Raw genomic sequence first — 12,878 nt, 5'->3', positions numbered from 1 at the left:
TGAGCCAACTGGAAGGGTGGACAAACTTTTGGTCAGGGCACACTAACTTTTTAATCTGTTAACCTTTTGTAAATTGAAGGGTAGCCATACATTACATTAAAATGTGCAGATAGGTTTCCTGTTTAAGTCTGTACCCTGCAGAAGTTGGGTTCACATTTATCACTTTGGTTCTATGAAACATGCAATTTGACAAAGGGTTTCTAGACTTTTGCAAACAAATCAGGTGGGAACCCTCGTCTTATCTAGTAAAGACATTTCCTCTGTATAAACGGGCCTTGGCTCGCTATTCTTTCCCTGCAAAGTAGTGTAACAAATGGGAGATTCCACCGCCGGTGGATTCTTAAGTCACCCATTTCGTGGTGTCGTCCACTCTGCTCGTCACCACTGTCACTTCACTGAAAGAACCGACAGATAAGTGTGTGAAGGGATGCCTAAAAAAAAAAAAAAATATATATATATATATATATATATATATATATATATATATATATATATATATATATATATATATATATATATATATATATATATATATGTGTGTGTGTGTATGTATGTATACAGTTGTGCTCATAAGTTTACATACCCTAGCAGAATTTGTGATTTTCTGGCCATTTGTCAGAGAATATGAATGATAACTCACAAACTTTTCTTTCACTCATGGTTAGTGGTTGGGTGAAGCCATTTATTGTCAAACAACTGTGTTTACTCTTTTTAAATCATAATGACAACAGAAACTACCCAAATGACCCTGATCAAAAGTTTACATACCCTGGAGGTTTTGGCCTGATAACATGCACACAAGTTGACACAAACGGTTTGAATGGCTACTAATGGTAACCATCCTCACCTGTGATCTGTTTGCTTGTAATCAGTGTGTGTGTGTATAAAAGGTCAGTGAGTTTCTGGACTCCTGAAAGACCCTTGCATCTTTCATCCAGTGCTGCACTGACGTGTCTGGATTCTGAGTCATGGGGAAAGCAAAAGAATTGTCAAAGGATCTGCGGGAAAAGGTAATTGAACTGTATAAAACAGGAAAGGGATATAAAAAGATATCCAAGCAATTGAGAATGCCATCAGCAGTGTTCAAACTCTAATTAAGAAGTGGAAAATGAGGGATTCTGTGGAAACCAAATCATGGTCAGGTAGACCAACAAAAATTTCAGCCACAACTGCCAGGAAAATTGTTCGGGATGCAAAGAAAAATCCACAAATAACTTCAGCTGAAATACAGGACTCCCTGAAAAAAAGTGGTGTGGTTGTTTCAAGATGCACAATAAGGAGTCGCCAGAAGAAAGCCATTACTACGCAAATGCCACAAAGCATCCTGCTTACAATACTCCAAACAGCACAGAGACAAGCCTCAAAACTTCTGGAACAAAGTAATTTGGAGTGATGAGAGCAAAATGTAACTTTTTGGCCACAACCATAAACGAAACATTTGGAGAGGAGTCAACAAGGCCTATGATGAAAGGTACACCATTCCTACTGTGAAACACGGAGGTGGATCGCTGATGTTTTTGGGATGTGTGAGCTACAAAGGCACTGGAAACTTGGTCAAAATTGATGGCAAGATGAATGCAGCATGTTATCAGAAAATACTGGAGGAAAATTTGCACTCATCAGCCCGGAAGATGCGCATGGGACGTACTTTGACGTTCCAACATGACAATGATCCAAAACACAAGGCCAAGTCGACCTGTCATTGGCTACAGCAGAATAAAGTGAAGGTTCTGGAGTGGCCACCTCGGTCTCCTGACATCAATATCATTGAGCCACTCTGGGGAGATCTCAAACATGCAGTTCATGCAAGACAGCCCAAGAACTTACAGGAACTGGAGGCTTTTTGCCAAGAAGAATGGGCAGCTTTACCATCTGAGAAAATAAAGAGCCTCATCCACAACTACCACAAAAGACTTCAAGCTGTCATTGATGTTAGAGGGGGCAATACACGGTATTAAGAACTGGGGTATGTAAACTTTTGATCAGGGTCAGTTGGGAAGTTTCTGTTGTCATTATGATTTAAAAAGAGTAAACACAGTTGTTTGACAATAAATGGCTTCACCCAACCACTAACCATGAGTGAAAGAAAAATTTGCGAGTTATCATTCATATTCTCTGACAAATGGCCAGAAAACCACAAATTCTGCTAGGTTATGTAAACTTCTGAGCACAACTGTACTACAAAATAATAACTATAGCAACTCTAGTATGTTGTATCCGCCATAGGCAGATAGCGGACCACCAGGTGCTCAGTGACCTCTCATCTGCCGCCCTACAGTTGTTTCCAAGACTGTACCTTGCATTGACTCTGCCATAACCACAGGTAAATTAGTGTCTGAATGACAAGCTGATCATAGAAGTCCCCAGCTGCATCATGCTGGCACAGGAGGAAGAGGGAGTGTGGTTCAGAAGACTGAAGATCAGCACTACATGTTCTACTTGCTTCCTCCATGGGAATCCTCACTGAAAGTGGGTGCATTTATGGTGTAGTGGTAATTAATGGTAAAATGATGGCCATTAGTTGATCACTAATCATTAATTGTTAAGTGAGGGGCGGGACAAGTAGGAGGGGGTTCTGAATGACATGCGAGGAGTTTTAAAATACATGGAGCATGGACTGTGTAATGGTTAGCATTACTGCCTCAAAGCACTGAGGTCACGTGTCCCATTCCCACTATGGCCCCAATATGTGTGGAGTTTCAATATTTTCCCCGTGCTTGCATGGGTTTCCTCCCACAATCCAAAAATAGACTGGTAAGTCATTTGGGTCCCGACAAAATAAACCCTAGTAGTAATGTAAGTGTGAGTGAGTGTGTGTACACGTGGTAGGGAATATAGATTCACTAGGAAAGGTTTGTTTGGTTCCACAATGGACTTTAAGAATTAGAGCAAAGAGCTTGGTCAAATATTGCCCTTAATATACCAACAATATCTTATAAAAAAGATCCCTTGTTAAACCAGGGTATCAGCAGTTATTGTGAGTTGGCGGTGCTCCCAGAGTCAGTAAATAGACTGATATAAAGGAAGAGAAAAGAAAGATTCTGTGTTGGGGCACACTTGAAATATATAGAAATGATTAAAACTTAACTTTTAATTTTATACGACAAAAAAAGATTGATACACAGAATCCCCACAATAAAATTATTACCTCTTAAAATAATCCATTTGTCAAGGGTAAAAGATAATCATAGAATTCAAATCGTCAATTTTGAGGCACCTAAGGTGAAAATATTAAAACCACTGGAGTCCCTGATGGATATCCAGAAATGAAAACAGAGGCACAAAAAATAAGATTTTACTCACCGGTAAATCTATTTCTCGTAGTCCGTAGTGGATGCTGGGAACTCCATAAGGACCATGGGGAATAGACGGGCTCCGCAGGAGACTGGGCACTCTAAAAGAAAGATTAGGTACTATCTGGTGTGCACTGGCTCCTCCCACTATGACCCTCCTACAGACCTCAGTTAGGATAATGTGCCCGGAAGAGCTGACACAATAAGAAAGGATTTTGAATCCCGGGTAGGACTCATACCAGCCACACCAATCACACCGTATAACTCGTGATACTATACCCAGTTAACAGTATGAAATATAACTGAGCCTCTCAACAGATGGCTCAACAATAACCCTTAGTTAGGCAATAACTACATACAAGTATTGCAGACAATCCGCACTTGGGATGGGCGCCCAGCATCCACTACGGACTACGAGAAATAGATTTACCGGTGAGTAAAATCTTATTTTCTCTGACGTCCTAGTGGATGCTGAGAACTCCGTAAGGACCATGGGGATTATACCAAAGCTCCCAAACGGGCGGGAGAGTGCGGATGACTCTGCAGCACCGAATGAGAGAACTCCAGGTCCTCCTCAGCCAGGGTATCAAATTTGTAGAATTTAGCAAACGTGTTTGCCCCTGACCAAGTTGCAGCTCGGCAAAGTTGTAAAGCCGAGACCCCTCGGGCAGCCGCCCAAGATGAGCCCACTTTCCTCGTGGAATGGGCTTTTACTGATTTAGGATGCGGCAATCCAGCCGCAGAATGCTCCAGCTGAATTGTGCTACAAATTCAGCGAGCAATAGTCTGCTTAGAAGCAGGAGCGCCTATTTTGTTGGGTGCCTACAGGATAAAAAGCGAGTCAGTTTTCCTGACTCCAGCCGTCCTGGAAATATAAATTTTTAAGGCCCTGACTACGTCCAGTAACTTGGAATCTTCCAAGTCCCTAGTAGCCGCAGGCACTACAATAGGTTGGTTCAAGTGAAAAGCCGATACCACCTTAGGGAGAAACTGGGGACGAGTCCTCAATTCTGCCCTATCCATATGGAAAATCAGATAAGGGCTTTTACATGACAAAGCCGCCAATTCTGATACACGCCTGGCCGAAGCCAAGGCCAATAACATGACCACTTTCCACGTGAGATATTTCAAATCCACAGTTTTAAGTGGCTCAAACCAATGTGATTTTAAGAAACTCAACACCACGTTGAGATCCCAAGGTGCCACAGGAGGCACAAAAGGGGGCTGAATATGTAGCACTCCCTTTACAAATGTCTGAACTCCAGGCAGTGAAGCCAGTTCTTTCTGGAAGAAAATCGACAGAGCCGAAATCTGGACCTTAATGGAACCCAAGTTCAGGCCCATAGTCACTCCCGACTGTAGGAAGTGCAGAAAACGACCCAGCTGAAACTCCTCTGTTGGGGCCTTCCTGGCCTAAACACCACGCAACATATTTTTCGCAAAATACGGTGATAATGGTTTGCGGTTACTTCTTTCCTGGCTTTTATCAGCGTAGGAATGACTTCCTCCGGAATGCCCTTTTCCTTTAGGATCCGGAATTCAACCGCCATGCCGTCAAACGCAACCGCGGTAAGTCTTGGAACAGACAGGGCCCCTGCTGTAGCAGATCCTGTCTGAGCGGTAGAGGCCATGGGTCCTCTGATATCATTTCTTGAAGTTCTGGGTACCAAGCTCTTCTTGGCCCATCCGGAACCACGAGTATCGTTCTTACTCCTCGTTTTCTTATTATTCTCAGTACCTTTGGTATGAGAGGCAGAGGAGGGAATACATAAACCGACTGGTACACCCACGGTGTCACTAGAGCGTCCACAGCTATTGCCTGAGGGTCCCTTGACCTGGCACAATATCTAGTTTTTTGTTTAGGCGGGACGCCATCATGTCTACCTGTGGCCTTTCCCAACGGTTTACCAACAGTTGGAAGACATCTGGATGAAGTCCCCACTCTCCCGGGTGTAGGTCGTGTCTGCTGAGGAAGTCTGCTTCCCAGTTGTCCACTCCCGGAATGAACACTGCTGACAGTGCTAAGACGTGATTTTCCGCCCATCGGAGAATCCTTGTGGCTTCTGCCATCGCCATCCTGCTTCTTGTGCCGCCCTGTCGGTTTACATGGGCGACTACCGTGATGTTGTCTGATTGGATCAGTACCGGCTGGTTTTGAAGCAGAGGCCTTGCCAGACTTAGGGCATTGTAAATGGCCCTCAGTTCCAGAATATTTATGTGTAGGGACGACTCCTGACTTGACCAAAGTCCTTGGAAATTTCTTCCCTGTGTGACTGCCCCCCAGCCTCGAAGGCTGGCATCCGTGGTCACCAGGACCCAGTCCTGTATGCCGAATCTGCGGCCCTCTTGAAGATGAGCACTCTGCAGCCACCACAGTAGAGATACCCTGGTCCTTGGAGACAGGGTTATCAGCCGATGCATCTGAAGATGCGATCCCGACCACTTGTCCAAGAGGTCCCACTGAAAGGTTCTTGCATGGAACCTGCCGAATGGAATTTTGCTTCGTAAGAAGCTACCATTTTTCCCAGGACTCGTGTGCAGTGATGCACCGATACCTGTTTTGGTTTCAGGAGGTCTCCGACTAGAGATGACAGCTCCTTGGCTTTCTCCTGCGGGAGAAACACTTTTTTCTGTTCTGTGTCCAGAACCATCCCCAGGAACAGTAGGCGTGTGGTAGGAACCAGCTGTGACTTTGGAATGTATAGAATCCATCCGTGCTGTTGTAGCACTTCCCGAGATAGTGCTACTCCGACCAACAACTGCTCCTTGGACCTCGCCTTTATAAGGAGATCGTCCAAGTACGGGATAATTAAAACTCCCTTTTTTCGAAGGAGTATCATCATTTCTGCCATTACCTTGGTAAAGACCCTCGGTGCCGTGGACAGTCCAAACGGCAGTGTTTGGAATTGGTAATGGCAATCCTGTACCACAAATCTGAGGTACTCCTGGTGAGGATGGTAAATGGGGACATGTAGGTAAGCATCCTTGATGTCCAGGGATACCATGTAATCCCCCTCCTCCAGGCTTGCAATAACCGCCCTGAGCGATTCCATCTTGAACTTGAATTTTTTATGTATGTGTTCAAGGATTTCAAATTTAAAATGGGTCTCACCGAACCGTCCGGTTTCGGTACCACAAACAGTGTGGAATAGTAACCCCGTCCTTGTTGAAGTAGGGGCACCTTGACTATCACTTGCTGGGAATACAGCTTGTGAATTGCCTCTAGCACAGCCTCCCTGCCTGAGGGAGTTGTCGGCAAGGCAGATTTGAGGAAACGGCGGGGGGGAGACGCCTCGAATTCCAGCTTGTACCCCTGAGATACTACTTGAAGGATCCAGGGATCCACCTGTGAGCGAGCCCACTGATCGCTGAAATTTTTGAGGCGGCCCCCCAACGTACCTGGCTACGCCTGTGGAGCCCCAGCGTCATGCGGTGGACTCAGAGGAAGCGGGGGAAGAATTTTGATTCTGGGAACTGGCTGACTGGTGCAGCTTTTTCCCTCTTCCCTCGTCTCTGTGCAGAAAGGAATCGCCTTTGACCCGCTTGCTTTTCTGAAGCCGAAAGGACTGTACCTGATAATACAGTGCTTTCTTAGGCTGTGAGGAAACCTGAGGTAAAACATTTTCTTCCCAGCTGTTGCTGTGGATACTAGGTCCCAGAGACCATCCCCAAACAATTCCTCACCCTTATAAGGCTCTATGTGCCTTTTAAAGTCAGCATCACCTGTCCAGTGTCGGGTCTCTAATACCCTCCTGACAGAATGGACATTGCATTAATTCTGGATGCCAGCCGGCAAAATATCCCTCTGTGCATCCCTCATATATAAGACGACGTCTTATGTTCGCAAAATAGTATCCCTGTTTGACAGGGTTACAGACCACGCTGCAGCAGCACTATCTGCAGGTCTCAGTCTAGTACCTGAGTGTGTAAATACAGACTTCAGGATAGCCTCCTGCTTTTTATCAGCAGGTACCTTCAAAGTGGCCGTATCCTAAGACGGCAGTGCCACCTTTTTTGACAAACGTGTGAGCGCTTTTTCCACCCTAGGGGATATCTCCCAGCGTAACTTATCCTCTGGCGGGAAAGGGTACGCCATCAGTAACTTTTTAGAAATTACCAGTTTCTTATCGGGGGAACCCACGCTTTTTCACACTTCATTCACTCATTTGATGGGGGAACAAAACACTGCCTGCTTTTTCTCCCCAAACATAAAACCCTTTTTTAGTGGTACTTGGGTTAATGTCAGAAATGTGTAACACATTTTTATTGCCGGGATCATGTAACGGATGTTCCTAGTGGATTGTGTATATGTCTCAACCTCGTCGACACTGGAGTCAGACTCCGTGTCGACATCTGTGTCTGCCATCTGAGGGAGCGGGCGTTTTTGAGCCCCTGATGGCCTTTGAGACGCCTGGGCAGGCGCGGGCTGAGAAGCCGGCTGTCCCATAGCCGTTACGTCATCCAGCCTTTTATGTAAGGAGTTGACACTGTCGGTTTATACCTTCCACCTATCCATCCACTCTGGTGTCGGCCCCACAGGGGGCGACATCACATTTATCGGCATCTGCTCTGCCATCACATAAGCCTCCTCATCAAACGTGTCGACACAGCCGTACCGACACACCGCACAGACACAGGGAATGCTCTGACTGAGGACAGGACCCCACACAGCCCTTTGGAGAGATAGAGAGAGAGTATGCCAGCACACACCAGAGCGCTACATAATTTAGGGATTAACACTATATTGAGTGAATTTTTCCCAATAGCTGCTTGTATATACAATATTGCGCCTAAATTTAGTGCCCCCCCTCTCTTTTTAACCCTTTGAGCCTGCAAACTACAGGGGAGAGCCTGGGGAGCTGTCTTCCAGCTGTACTGTGAAGAGAAAATGGCGCCAGTGTGCTGAGGGAGATAGCTCCGCCCCTTTTTCGCGGACTTTTCTCCCGCTTTTTTATGGATTCTGGCAGGGGTATTTATCACATATATAGCCTCTGGGGCTATATATTGTGATATATTTGCCAGCCAAGGTGTTTTTATTGCTGCTCAGGGCGCCCCCCCCCCCCAGCGCCCTGCACCCTCAGTGACCGGAGTGTGAAGTGTGCATGAGGAGCAATGGCGCACAGCTGCAGTGCTGTGCGCTACCTTGGTGAAGACTGATGTCTTCTGCCGCCGATTTTCCGGACCTCTTCTTGCTTCTGGCTCTGTAAGGGGGACGGCGGCGCGGCTCCGGGAACGAACACCAAGGCCAGTTCCATGCGGTCGATCCCTCTGGAGCTAATGGTGTCCAGTAGCCTAAGAAGCCCAAGCTAGCTGCAAGCAGGTAGGTTTGCTTCTTCTCCCCTTAGTCCCTCGATGCAGTGAACCTGTTGCCAGCAGATCTCACTGTAAAATAAAAAACCTAAAATAAACTTTCTTTCTAGGAGCTCAGGAGAGCCCCTAGTGTGCATCCAGCTCGGCCGGGCACAGAAATCTAACTAAGGTCTGGAGGAGGGTCATAGTGGGAGGAGCCAGTGCACACCAGATAGTACCTAATCTTTCTTTTAGAGTGCCCAGTCTCCTGCGGAGCCAGTCTATTCCCCATGGTCCTTACGGAGTTCCCAGCATCCACTAGGACGTCAGAGAAAAAGAATAATTAAAATTGTAATGCAGTGCAATACTGGGTACCTTTTTTTTCAGGAGATCTCCTGGTATGGGCTAATTAGCTGCGTGGTAAATCCAAAGATAGAAAAATGAAATATCAAAAGGAGATGGTAAAGGTCAAGGTTACGTAGTAGACCATATAGGTGGATAAGTTGCAAGAAAAAAAAAAGAAAATGGTAGCGGTCAAAAGTTGCTCCAACACTTCTGCTGTTTGTTGTCGGATAGAAAATTGTGCTTACAACACCTGATATTCCCTAGTGGTCTCCCATCTGGGTTCTGATCAGGCTTATCACTGCTTAGCTTCCAAGATCAGATGAGATTGGGCGTAACCAGTGAAATATGGCAGTATTTTCCACGGTTTAGAACAAATGAGAGAGAGTGTGGTTATTGACATGTACCTAGGTTAGAGTACTTCTGCTGTCCAGTTAGTAGCACAGGTTCTCTGATACTTGTGGCACTGCAGAGAATATAGCCTGGCATCTGAATGAGAAAGTACTGAATTTAGATAGATACATAAAGAATAGGATAAGGACTCCACCTTCTGCTGTTCACCGTCATAGAATTATAGCGGATAGTGGATGAGAGGGGTGTGTTGATCTTACCTATTGAGCTGAAAATCTTGAGAGATACATAGTGCTGACATGCTGAATCTGAGAGCATTCAATGACATAAACTGAAGATATCTTACTGCAATGCTGACAGACTAACTTTCAGAGCATTTCAATGACAGATAGCCAAAACCGACAGAAAAATAGACAAACCATCTGTCTGAAAGTATAAAACTTACGGAGAATTAGATCACTGCAGCATTTAAAATCAGAATAATTAGAAAGCCCAAGTGGGCAAATACAATACCAGGAGATACCAAGATGTGGGCTGAACTGTGCACAAATGACCGTTTCACCAAAAGTGGTCGACCTAAATAGGTTCGACCCAACAAACCCATTCCCAACCAAAGCAGTGCCCTCTGAGTATCTTGTGATGGACCTTTGTCAGCTTTTTCTTTTTCTACAATTTAGCATACCAAAAAAAAAAAGAAATCGAGCTGGAAAAATAAGATTTTAAACCTACCGGTAAATCTTTTTCTCATAGTCCGTAGAGGATGCTGGGACTCCGTAAGGACCATGGGGATAGACGGGCTCCGCAGTAGACATGGGCACTTTAAGAAAGACTTTGGATCTGGGTGTGCACTGGCTCCTCCCTCTATGCCCCTCCTCCAGACCTCAGTTAGAGAAACTGTGCCCAGAGGAGACGGACAGTACGAGAAAAGGATTTTAGTTAATCTAAGGGCAAGATTCATACCAGCCACACCGTATAACCTGTGATATACAATCTAGTTAACAATATGAACAACAACATATCATCGGTCCATAACAGACGAAACTATAACATAACCCTTATGAAAGCAACAACTATATACAAGTCTTGCAGAAATAGTCCGCAATTGGGACGGGCGCCCAGCATCCTCTACGGACTACGAGAAAAAGATTTACCGGTAGGTTTAAAATCTTATTTTCTCTAACGTCCTAGAGGATGCTAGGACTCCGTAAGGACCATGGGGATTATACCAGAGCTCCAAAACGGGCGGGAGAGTGCGGATGACTCTGCAGCACCGATTGAGCAAACAGGAGGTCCTCCTCAGCCAGGGTATCAAACTTATAGAACTTTGCAAAGGTGTTTGACCCCGACCAAGTAGCAGCTCGGCACAGCTGTAGTGCCGAGACCCCTCGGGCAGCCGCCCAAAACAAACCCACCTTCCTAGTGGAATGGGCCTTAACCGATTTTGGCAACGGCAATCCTGCCGTAGAATGCGCCTGCTGAATCGTGTTACAGATCCAGCGAGCAATAGTCTGCTTTGAAGCAGGGCCGCCAACCTTGTTGGCTGCATATAGGACAAACAGTGCTTCTGTTTTTCTGATCCTAGCCGTTCTGGCCACGTAAATCTTCAAAGCCCTGACCACATCAAGGGACTCGGAATCCTCCAAGTCTCGTGTAGCCACAGGCACGACAATAGGTTGGTTCATATGAAAGGATGAGACCACCTTAGGTAGGAATTGAGGACGGGTCCGCAATTCCGCTCTATCCATATGGAAAACCAGATAGGGGCTTTTATGTGATAAAGCCGCCAATTCCGAAACTGGCCTAGCTGAAGCCAAGGCTAACAACATGACCACCTTCCAAGTGAGATATTTCAACTCCACTGTTTGAAGTGGTTCAAACCAATGTGACTTAAGAAAACTTAACACCACGTTAAGGTCCCAAGGCACCACCGGAGGCACAAAAGGAGGCTGAATATGCAGTACTCCCTTCACAAAAGTCTGTACTTCAGGCAGAGAGGCCAATTCCTTTTGAAAGAAAATGGATAAGGCCGAAATCTGAACTTTAATGGAGCCTAACTTTAGGCCCAAATTCACTCCAGTCTGTAGGAAGTGAAGAAAACGGCCTAGATGGAATTCTTCCGTAGGAGAATTCCTGGCCTCGCACCAAGAAACATATTTTCGCCATATCCGGTGATAATGTTTAGATGTCACGTCCTTCCTAGCCTGTATTAGCGTAGGAATGACCTCATCCGGAATACCTTTTTCCGCTAGGATTCGGCGTTCAACCGCCATGCTGTCAAACGCAGCCGCGGTAAGTCTTGGAACAGACAGGGACCCTGTTGCAACAGGTCCTGTCTTAGAGGAAGAGGCCACGGATCTTCTGTGAGCATTTCCTGCAGATCCGGATACCAGGTCCTTCGTGGCCAATCCGGAACAATGAGTATTGTTCTCACTCCTCTTTTTCTTATTATTCTCAATACCTTGGGTATGAGAGGAAGAGGAGGAAATACATAGACCGACTGGAACACCCACGGTGTCACTAGGGCGTCCACAGCTTCCGCCTGAGGATTTCTTGACCTGGCACAATACCTTTGTAGCTTTTTGTTGAGACGGGACGCCATCATGACTTGCAATCTGTGCGAAGACTTCCTGATGAAGTTCCCACTCTCCTGGATGCAGGTCGTGTCGGCTGAGGAAGTCTGCTTCCCAGTTGTCCACTCCCGGAATGAACACTGCTGACAGTGCACTTACATGATTCTCCGCCCAGCGAAGAATTCTAGTGGCTTCCGCCATCGCCACTCTGCTCCTTGTGCCGCCTTGGCGGTTTACATGAGCTACTGCGGTGACGTTGTCCGACTGAAGCAGCACCGGTCGGTCGCGAAGTAAGGTCTCCGCTTGACGTATGGCGTTGAATATGGCCCTCAGTTCCAGGATGTTGATGTGAAGATAAGTCTCTTGACTTGACCAAAGGCCTTGGAAATTTCTACCCTGTGTGACTGCTCCCCAACCGCGGAGGCTCACGTCCGTGGTCACCAGGATCCAATCCTGAATGCCGAACCTGCGGCCCTCTAGAAGGTGAGCACTCTGCAGCCACCACAGGAGAGAAACCCTGGACCTGGGGGACAGGGTGATCCGCTGATGCATGTGCAGATGTGAACCGGACCATTTGTCCAATAGGTCCCACTGGAAAGTCCTTGCATGGAACCTGCCGAAGGGAATGGCTTCGTATGTCGCCACCATTTTTCCCAGGACTTGAGTGCAATGATGCACTGACACTTGTTTCGCCTTCAACAGGTTCTTGACTAGAGTCATGAGTTCCTGCGCTTTTTCTTCCGGAAGAAAAACCCTTTTCTGGTCTGTATCCAGAATCATGCCCAAGAAGTACAGGCGCGTCGTAGGATCCAGCTGCGACTTTGGAATATTGAGAATCCAGCCGTGTCGCTGTAACACCTTCAGTGAAAGGGATACGCTGTTCTGCAACTTCTCCCGTGATCTCGCTTTTATGAGGAGATCGTCCAAGTACGGGATAATTGTGACACCCTGCTTTCGCAGGAGTACCATAATTTCCGCCATTACCTTGGTGAAAATTCTCGGGGCCGTGGAAAGCCCAAACGGCAACGTCTTG

The 12,878-nt window shown here is 46.3% G+C and overlaps 1 protein-coding gene and 1 pseudogene across 3 annotated transcripts in view; both read right to left on the bottom strand.

The window, feature by feature from the left end:
* RIC1 (RIC1 homolog, RAB6A GEF complex partner 1) overlaps positions 1-12,878 on the bottom strand; it is a 268,206-nt gene that overhangs the window by 226,571 nt on the left and 28,757 nt on the right. The window lies entirely within an intron of this gene.
* LOC134946609 (5S ribosomal RNA) lies at positions 9,166-9,284 on the bottom strand (annotated as a pseudogene).

Source organism: Pseudophryne corroboree, chromosome 1 (assembly GCF_028390025.1).
Source record: "Pseudophryne corroboree isolate aPseCor3 chromosome 1, aPseCor3.hap2, whole genome shotgun sequence".
Taxonomy (NCBI): Eukaryota; Metazoa; Chordata; class Amphibia; order Anura; family Myobatrachidae; genus Pseudophryne; species Pseudophryne corroboree.
This window is presented reverse-complemented; position numbering and strand designations above follow the sequence as displayed.